This window comes from Ruditapes philippinarum, unplaced genomic scaffold, assembly GCF_026571515.1.
Source record: "Ruditapes philippinarum isolate M1 unplaced genomic scaffold, ASM2657151v2 ctg4402_1_1_1_1, whole genome shotgun sequence".
In the NCBI taxonomy this organism is placed as follows: Eukaryota; Metazoa; Mollusca; class Bivalvia; order Venerida; family Veneridae; genus Ruditapes; species Ruditapes philippinarum.
Genome location: NW_026862654.1, coordinates 83,977 through 93,230, shown reverse-complemented (window position 1 = coordinate 93,230; position 9,254 = coordinate 83,977). Strand labels below are relative to the sequence as shown.

Below are 9,254 nucleotides of genomic sequence, written 5' to 3'. Positions count from 1 at the left end.
TTTGTCAAATACGTCATATTACTTTATATATTTACTGCTTCGTTCATTATTTATATCCCAAGTGGTCTAGTGGTTAGGATTCCGCGCTCTCACCGCGGCGGCCGGGGTTCGATTCCCCGCTTGGGAAGATTTTTTTTTATTTCATGTTGCTCTACAAATAATCGCATTTATAAATTAGAAATAGTTTCATACCAAATTTTACTGCAATAATGATAACTTTAATACAATTGAATTTTGATGAGGTCTACATATATTTCGATAATATGTTGTTACCAGGGTCATTCAAATTTGAAAAACCCTGTTCTTCTTTGATTGTTGAAATGTACTTATGTATATTTACAATAAATTGGTCGACGCTGGGACATGATATATAATTAATGTATATAATATTATGTTCCAGGTCGATCTAAGTGTCGATTCATATCACTGGCATGTTAATTAATATTTAATATGAAATTAGGCAAAGCCTATGAACGGGGAAGTTGTTAAAAATTCCTTTCATTCTTTCCGTTTTAAAAGTGTCATTCGGTATTATATGCACCGCTTCCGTTTTCACTCGGAACACTCGACCATTATCATTTATCCGAAAAGTTGAGATTTGTTCCGTTATCGGAATACCCCGCCTATTATCATTGCGTTACATTGTAAATGGCGGCGCCCGACTAGAACTGACACTGAAAATTTCATTGATAGGTATAGAATTCTATATATTTTTTAATTGTTTTTTTATTTCATTTCCTTTAAATATACACATGTAGTCTATAGCCGGGCAAGCCAAAGCCCGAACCCGCTTCGCGGGCCCGGTCTTTGACTTCCCCGTATTACAATTAATTAATGGAAATCAAAATTCCCAAAGAACGCAAATAAATAAATAAATAAATAAATAACAATTTTGAAGGCTCGGTTTGATATAGAGCCTGTTCATGGACGGTGCCAACAAGCAATGCTTCGAAATACTCGTATTAAAGCAGGTGTCTACGAATTTTCCGGACGACCCTCGTAAATTACGTTAAAGGAGCCTTAAATTCAATTGTCTATGTTATTCAACATATTTTATTCAATCAGACAGGGTCTTTCAAAAGACCCTGATTTAGGACATGAAAAAAAAAGAACATCAAATCTTGTTACTCTTCTCAGGGACAGGTTTAAATGGTAACCACCACCAGTGGACCACTAGACTATATATGGGGCTAGACTTGACCAAGTATTATTGTCCGCGAGAAGAATGAGTTAGAGTTTGTTCTAGATGGGGGATATTAATTATAATTAAGGTCTTTGGTGGTAAGTCGGTTATTGTCCCTTGCAATTGCTTTGTCTCTAATTTTGTAGAACAAGGTGAGGTATTTTTTTAAATCTACATTGTTGTAGCGATTTTCATTTCAAAATATTGAGCGTTTTATTGACACTGCTTGTATATTTGCTGTCTGACATGAAGTTATGGGCTGCTGACCTTTGAACTTTTCAACAATATCTGAAAAAGATTTTCTTTTATTGCCAAGAATGCCAGAAATTAGCATAATGTTCGACGGACATAGGTGTTTTGACCTGTTTATTGTCAATTTTGACATTTCTTTGAATTAACTTGATGCTAGAATCATTTTCAGCATCATTGCCAGTAGTGAAATTTATTGGCATGTCATTTAAATCAGCCAAAGAAAATATGAGTACATTACAATGTAGTTCAATAACTTTCAAATCGTAGACGTTTACTAAAAAAATCAAGATTTAATATAATTAAAAAAAAATCTTTAATGCGATAAGTTATTGTCTATATATTGCATTTTCAAGATGATGACTGTCACCTTGACAAACTTAAAAGTCTTTCCAACTGTTACCAAAAGTATGATTCTGTAAGACTCGTAAAAATTTTAATGTCCCGTTCATTTAATGATTTTGATTTGAAACAATTATCAGAAATGAAAATGAAATTCAGCTTTCATGATAGGAAAAAAAAGTTGAAGTTATTTAAAATTATGAATCAATTTGTTGAGTTATTCAGACAATAACTGACCTGACTTTTATCAACCTACATATAAACGATTACCATCCATGAGCTATTAGGGATATTGGAATGACACCAAATTAAATGGGAACCATTACAACAACCATTAACAATAATAAACGTCAATAATGTAATATGATCATGATTGATATTTAATGAAACAAAATAAATAATTCAGAATTGTATTTATAGATAATCTCTAGTGTGTAATTGCTGGTAACCACATACATGTAAAATCTGTATAATTATTTCAAAGGGATTGAAACTTTTCCTCTTTCAGCGATACATGTGTTTTAGATCTACCAAGTGTTCACTGTTTTTATATTCTTTTTAACAGGCATCAGGGACTTTTAAAAGGAAAGCATTTCCGTTTATATAAGTTTTATTTCTTTAATCTATTGTAAAATGATAATTTTATTAATTCAATTCAGAATATAATGATTTCGCTCTATTGGATGAAAACTGTATCCTAATCTGTATTCCTTTTTTTTTCGGTCCATACGAATATGAATGACTTTACATAATTTCATTCCTTCCTTGTAATTAGTTGCCACAAACAACTCTGCAGTTTTCCTGATTATATTGGTTGATTTTAAAATCCCAAACTCCTAAATTTAGGAGTAACATCTTTGTGACGAATGAAGTTAGTTAAAGTGCGTCAAAGTCGCTGTGGTTACACAACTTTTGTTGTATAACACTGTCATACAAAAGGTTTCAGTCATACAAAGAAATATTATAAGAATGTCTTTTTTGTTTGTTTTTTATATTTTTTATTGTCTGTTTGTTTGGGGTTGTTTTTTACGAGTGGCGGCATTTGTTGATGTTGTTATTGTAAAATAGACTAGCAATTGTAGCTGATGCCATGGCCTTGTACATGATACCAATAACCACATTTTAATGAATGGATTTTGTATAACGTTTTTAATAGACATGACAATTTATTATTTGCTTTAATTTTGTAGATGTTAGGTTTTGGATTTAAGTGCATATATAAAGATTCCATGTTGTTTGTTATTTAAAAGGTTATGCCATTTCCACCCAAGAGTTGAGCATTAAGTTTCAATGCTGGCTAAAAATTTAAAGAAGTTCCGAGAACTGCACGGATGCGATGCCTGGTGGTCGCAAACGCATTATGTTAGTTTTGTCATGGCGCGGCTCATTTCATTATGTGTTTGCACTGTGATGTTAATAAAGTGTTACTTTGTGATTGTAATATTTTGTATATAGTTATAAACTGCTGGTATATCAAAATTAACTAGAAATGTGTCCATAGGACACGGATGCCCCCACACGCCACTGTTCTGTCAATCTTATGACTCTAGGTCAAATATTTTTTGGACTACATGTGCCACAAATTGAAAAATCAAAATCAACAAAGGGCCATAATTCTGTTAAATTTGGTCGCAGCAAAAATTCCTTCCTTTACTACCATCTACACATTAAGGTTGTTCATCTCTGGAAGTTTAAGCAAAATCTGCCATCTGGTTTAAGAGGAGTTGCGTTCACAAAATTTCTACATAGTATATAGTGAAAAAATCAACAAAGGGCCATAATTCTGTTAAATTTGGTCGCAGCAAAAATTCCTTCCTTTACTACCATCTACACATTAAGGTTGTTCATCCCTGGAAGTTTAAGCAAAATCTGCCATCCGGTTTAAGATGAGTTGCGTTCACAAAATTTCTACATAGTATATAGTGAAAAAATCAACAAAGGGCCATAATTATGTAAAATTTGGTCGCAGCAAAAATTCCTTCCTTTACTACCATCTACACATTAAGGTTGTTCATCCCTAGAAGTTTAAGCAAAATCTGCCATCCGGTTTTAGAGGAGTTGCGTTCACAAAATTTCTACATAGTATATAGTGAGAAAATCAACAAAGGGCCATAATTCTGTTAAATTTGGTCGCAGCAAAAATTCCTCCCTTTACTACCATCTACACATTAAGGTTGTTTATCCCTGAAAGTTTAAGCAAAATCTGCCATCCGGTTTAAGATGAGTTGCGTTCACAAAATTTCTACATAGTATATAGTGAAAAAATCAACAAAGGGCCATAATTCTGTTAAATTTGGTCGCAGCAAAAATTCCTTCCTTTACTACCATCTACACATTAAGGTTGTTCATCTCTGGAAGTTTAAGCAAAATCTGCCATCCGGTTTAAGAGGAGTTGCGTTCACAAGATTTCGGGACGTACGGACAGACAGACAGACGGACGGACGGACGGACAGACGTACGGCGTGACGGACACTCGGACGGACAAGTGCAACGCTATATGCTCCCACTCTGTGGGGGCATAAAAATACAGTTTTGTTCTGTCCTGATTATATCATGACCAAAGTATGCAATATTTCTGTTGAGTATGTGAGAGCTGCCGACAATGGCTTCATAGAAACTACATTTTTCTGGTACTTCAGTATACATTTTGATCAATAAGACTTACACAATTCGACATTGTCGGTTTACAAAATATTTAGTTTAAAATTGGCCACCTCAAGCTATTTAATACTCGGATATGTATATTGTTTTAGATGACACGAATTGGATTGACATTTACGTAAGCATAGTGATTACTTATGTTACATAAATAAACATAGGGGAGCGAAGAAAAATCTTTTGTCTAATGGTTTATTGAACAGTTAATTACATTGTATGAGCATTTAATTAACACTATTCAAGAAATGACGTTTTCATGACGTAGGTAATTTCATTGTTGGTTTGGAGAAAAAGACAAAGAGTTTAATGAAATCGAATTGTATTCATGGAAAGTTTATATAATCCCAGATGCATCAACCGATTTGTTTTCGATGCTCAGTACATAACTGTCGATATGACAATATTTCGTTATTGCTGCAAAATGCGTGGAATTTTATTCTGTGCAAAATAAGCCGTGGTTCTTAAATATGAAAGATCATCAATTGTGCGTAACATGCACGGAACGCAGTTCCGACAATATAATTAAAGAAACGTGACACAAAGTACTATCGAACGGCAGGGGTAAACAAACTGGGCGAAGGAGGGGCATAATATCATCCATACGGGAGCTTAAATTTCACAAGTCGTAAAGAAGGGCACAATGCCTCAAAAGTTTCGAGAACTCAATATCACTAATACTCTGCATTTTTAAAACCCTCCTCGGGAATAACACAGCAATGGTTAAACATTTTACGCTCTTAATAGAATGCCAATCATTGGCATTAAATTTTGTTTTGTGAGGCGTTGTGACCCGGCGTAAACGTGTGTTCTAGCGATGCCACTAGATAAATGCGGCAATGCACAGCGATCTTTGGCCTTTTACAATATTCTTATTGGACATTATGTTTTGAATCATTAGATTCTTATTGGTAAAGAAGTGTACTGTAGACTTAAATAACAATGTCGATAGATCGGCTTTCCGGCAAAGGTGAACTAACTAATACGTATGCCTAAAACATGTGTATCACATAGATATCATGAAGGCTTTAATACACAACATGCCGTCATATTAAACCAACATGATATCAGTCGGATTCGATTTCTGCAAATATCTTTATTGATGTCATTTGCAATCCTGAGTTAACTAGAATTAAAGATACCATATCGACAACTGCATGTTAAGAATGTGTTGCCAGGACTTACATTTATAACAGTTTATCAAATGTCATTGAAGAAAACTCTACTTCAAACTTAATGTTAGGTATAAAGAATACCATGCTTGTGTCCGATTTTTATAAAATATTCAGGCAAAGCTTAGAAAGTAGGACTTGTTTGGTATTCTATTTGTCATTTTATCAATTTTAATTCACTATTTTCTTTAATTTCATATGAAACAGAAGTACCTCTCGGTTTAATGTCGCGCGTAATAGTATGCGAATTTTCATTAAAGGGGAATGTTGAGATGTAAACTAATTGTTTTAGACAATTACAATAGATATTTTAATATCTAAACATTCTGTTCGATTCGAATATTATCTGTATAACTTTTTTCAAACTAGTACGTAGAATTAAAATAATTTGTTCTTTTTATTTCCTTCCATGGTTAAAGATTATCTAACGTTAAAAAACTCAGATTGATTGCAGCCAATTCGGTTCAAGCATGAATAATATCCCTATTTTTTCTTGGGGATTAGTGCAATGTGTAAAACACATATTCTCTTACATAACTATTTGAAGTCATTTATGTAGATTTACCATTTCCCCATGTTCCAATTAGTCATGTGAAATAAATTAAAAAACAAAACAAGATGAGGAAACTTACCATTAAGGACATTGAGCCTGGTCATGTGATGGTTCAGAAGTTGTATCAAATGAACCAATTATTTCATTTATAATTAAACATGAAAGAAAACCTATGTTTGGTGTTGTTTATATAGTACTTCCTGTAATTTTAATACAATGCATGCTTGCGTTGTGATATGGTGTTGTGCGTTCCCACTGAAAGTGTTGATAGAATATCCTACCGCTTCACTTATTTTTTTCCTGCTGCTTTCCTGTCTATAATTTAGGAGAATATGCCAAAATCATTGGAACCCATGCCATTTTCAGCAGTTTCTTTAACTCTGGACTGGTAAGGGACAAATGCCGACAAAGATCAAGATATGCTCTGTATTCGCGAGTCAGTCAGTATATGTTTTGATATTTTCTTTGAAAATGATGTATGGTTTTTGTCAGGTCAGAATGAAAGATGGACAGGTTTGTTTAAGAAAGTGTTAACGATTATGTTAATTATAAAATCTTTTATCATGTTTGCAATGGTATTTGGTCTTCACAGAGGTCATAGGGCAACTTACAAACTAACGGTTGTTGTCGTACATAAGGAAATATGTCGGACTGTACCAAGAAAACGCTAATTGCTGTAATGAAAGTGAATTATAGGCACAAACAGTATACCAGTCTTAACAAAACTAATGATTTGTTGTGCGGATGTTAAATTAAATATTTAAAGAGATTTGCAACATACACGGTATTTCAATATTTTTATATCATTACTTTTTCTTCGATATGATTCTCCTTTTTGTGGCGAAACATAAACATGTACTCGTAACCTATCAATTCGTTACGTGCATGCACTTTTAAGCAGTACAGTATCATTGTAACCATACTACTAAGGTCACTTGGATTACAAACTTTATCAAAGCGTTCAATCTTCCCTGTGGTCATTGCAATCAATGCATACTTGTTTACTCAGGGGATATAGATAAGTGTATGTCTCATTTTTGATAAGACAATAGCCTTTTGCCGACGGGGTCAATCAAAATTTAATGAAATATTGTAAGTGCTTAATATTATTCTACTGAACTAAATCGTCAAGATTTTTCTATCAACTACAAATAGAACAAACATCGAATTGACTGAAAAGTGACAACAGTGAATTACAATAAATCAATTACAATTAACAACTTTTTTGTTGTAATGATCTTTCTAGATATGAAAAAGAAGAAAATTGTTTATGAAAATAAGTTATATATTAACAGTATCTCATTTACATCATTTACTACAAATACAATATTGCAGATATGTATAGTCTTTTTGTTTTTTCAAGATATAAATGACATTATCTGTTTGCTTTCAAAATCAATACACCAATATTTTATTTTAGGTGCTTAGAGAATAACAAATTATATCACTTTATAATTATTTGGGTTCAACATGCAAAACATTTAATTTTCCTTTTTAGTTCTCTTACAGCTATACGTTCATTTGTAGCTTTTTACAATTATAAAGAAGATTAGGTAAATTATATTTAACAATGTCATGTTTTCATTTTACTCACCTGTAGTGATAAGCTGTAAGAAACAAGACTAATAAGTACATCTTGACTGTGTTTCTGGTCATTCTATTCAATTAAATTAGTTATAAACATGCTTACAAATACCCCACGGCGGAAATATTGTGGTATTAATAGCGGTAATATATATGTGTTTGCGTCTTAACTCTATATCGATTAATGTGATATCGATATATGCGAGTTCGACATATGCAGGGATGGTATTTAATATAAAAGAAGCTAAGTGGGACGGAGGCGGAAAATCAACGTATTCGATAATTTGCATATAAATAAAAGCAATAATGACATAAATCAAATGTATGTCTTGGTAATAGATATATGAAAGAAAATTCTTTATTAAAGTAGCTATAAGGAGAAAAAAATTATAAGATACTTTGTCTTCCATTCTTATCCTATTTGGTCAGAATATATAAAATGCTTTATGTTAATTGTAAATTGAAACATGTATATATATTCTGAGAAATAATATATGTTTTAAATAAAGTTGTTTCATATATTTATTTGATACATTCAACGGGAAAAGATATCAGATAGTTTAAGCCAAAACTTTACCAGTATATCAAATATGTTAAAACTTCCTAAAACATCAACTGCCAGAAACTTGAAACAGACAAGCGACTTTATTTCTTCGTAAATTGACTTGAACTCAAAACACGAGTGATGATTAAGTTTGCATCTGAATCCCGAATTCCTTTGAAAGCCTATGCAATTAAATACCAATTGATTCAAAATGGACAGTACAAAATTCCAATGAATAATTTATGAGGTATTGGACTGACAGGTCATGGTTGTATCGCGTACATATTACCTCTATCATCATTTCATACCTTGCTACCATTTGGAGCACATCTACTAATGAAATAAAAATGTTACATTCTAGAACTACCAGATTCGTTGTCACGATCATTATTGTTACTGCTTGGAATACTACATTCGTGGCGTCTTCAGAAGATTATGAAACAAGTGGTTACGTAGTTGGTGGTAAGTCAGGTATATCTGGCACACTCGAAAACGTGAAAACCTTGTTCAAAAATAAATTATCGGATTACGACACAAGACTGAGACCTCGATTAAATCAATCCGACTCCGTGATAGTGATGGCAAATTTTATACCAAACGCTATTGTAAATTTTGACGTCACGGGTCAGAAGCTTGACGTGATAGGTTTCTTTCGTATATCATGGACTGACGAAATCATGACATGGAATGCAAGTAGATTTGGAGATACCAGTGCAATCATGGTCCCACTTAAAAATATTTGGTATCCAAAATTGATCATTGACAAAGTAAGTATATTAAAAATTTATTTTTTTCAGCAAGTAACCATCTTAAAAAATTCATAATCATGATGCATTTTTAAATGATTTGAGAAAAATATGATATGTTTCCATTTTGATACATGATATGTATAATGTATTTAACAGTCATACACACAAAGTTTCTATGTCAATATCAAACATAGTACATCATTTCTCCCAGGCATATGTTACA

General features: G+C 32.6%; 1 non-coding gene across 1 annotated transcript; it reads left to right on the top strand.

Annotated features, from left to right (window-relative positions):
- The first annotated feature begins 55 nt into the window (after nt 1-55).
- Trnae-cuc (transfer RNA glutamic acid (anticodon CUC)) lies at nt 56-127 on the top strand. Its single transcript has one exon. It is a non-coding gene; the product is annotated as a tRNA-Glu (tRNA).
- Nucleotides 128-9,254: the final 9,127 nt, after the last annotated feature.